The sequence below is a fragment of the Dermacentor albipictus genome, chromosome 1 (assembly GCF_038994185.2).
Source record: "Dermacentor albipictus isolate Rhodes 1998 colony chromosome 1, USDA_Dalb.pri_finalv2, whole genome shotgun sequence".
Classification (NCBI taxonomy): domain Eukaryota; kingdom Metazoa; phylum Arthropoda; class Arachnida; order Ixodida; family Ixodidae; genus Dermacentor; species Dermacentor albipictus.
The window spans coordinates 207,635,859-207,636,201 of record NC_091821.1 but is presented as its reverse complement, the minus strand read 5'-3'; positions in this window follow the sequence as shown (position 1 = coordinate 207,636,201).

Sequence of the window (343 nt, the reverse complement as noted above, 5' to 3'; positions counted from 1 at the left end):
CCTGTATTTTTTAGATGCCCGTCAGAAAGGCTGCAGCTGGCCCGAAAGCACTCTCATGTCACCCTCTCTCATTCGCTTGATTTCGGCAGTCGTGGCGCTGCCAGCTGACACTACTGTGTCAGCTGGCACAGGCTAGGTGGCTATGTGGCGCGCGCCGCCGCCGCCCGATTCAAAGGGTTGAGCCTCAATCATCCATCCATCCACTGTTGCGGCCGTTTCGAATTTTCCCTCCCGCTTTTACTCGCGCCTGCGCGCAAACGGCTGGCGATCCCTCAAATGAAGTCAATGAACATCTCATGCCGTTCCGACTGTCTGAGCACGTGTTTACAAACGTGTTTCGCTT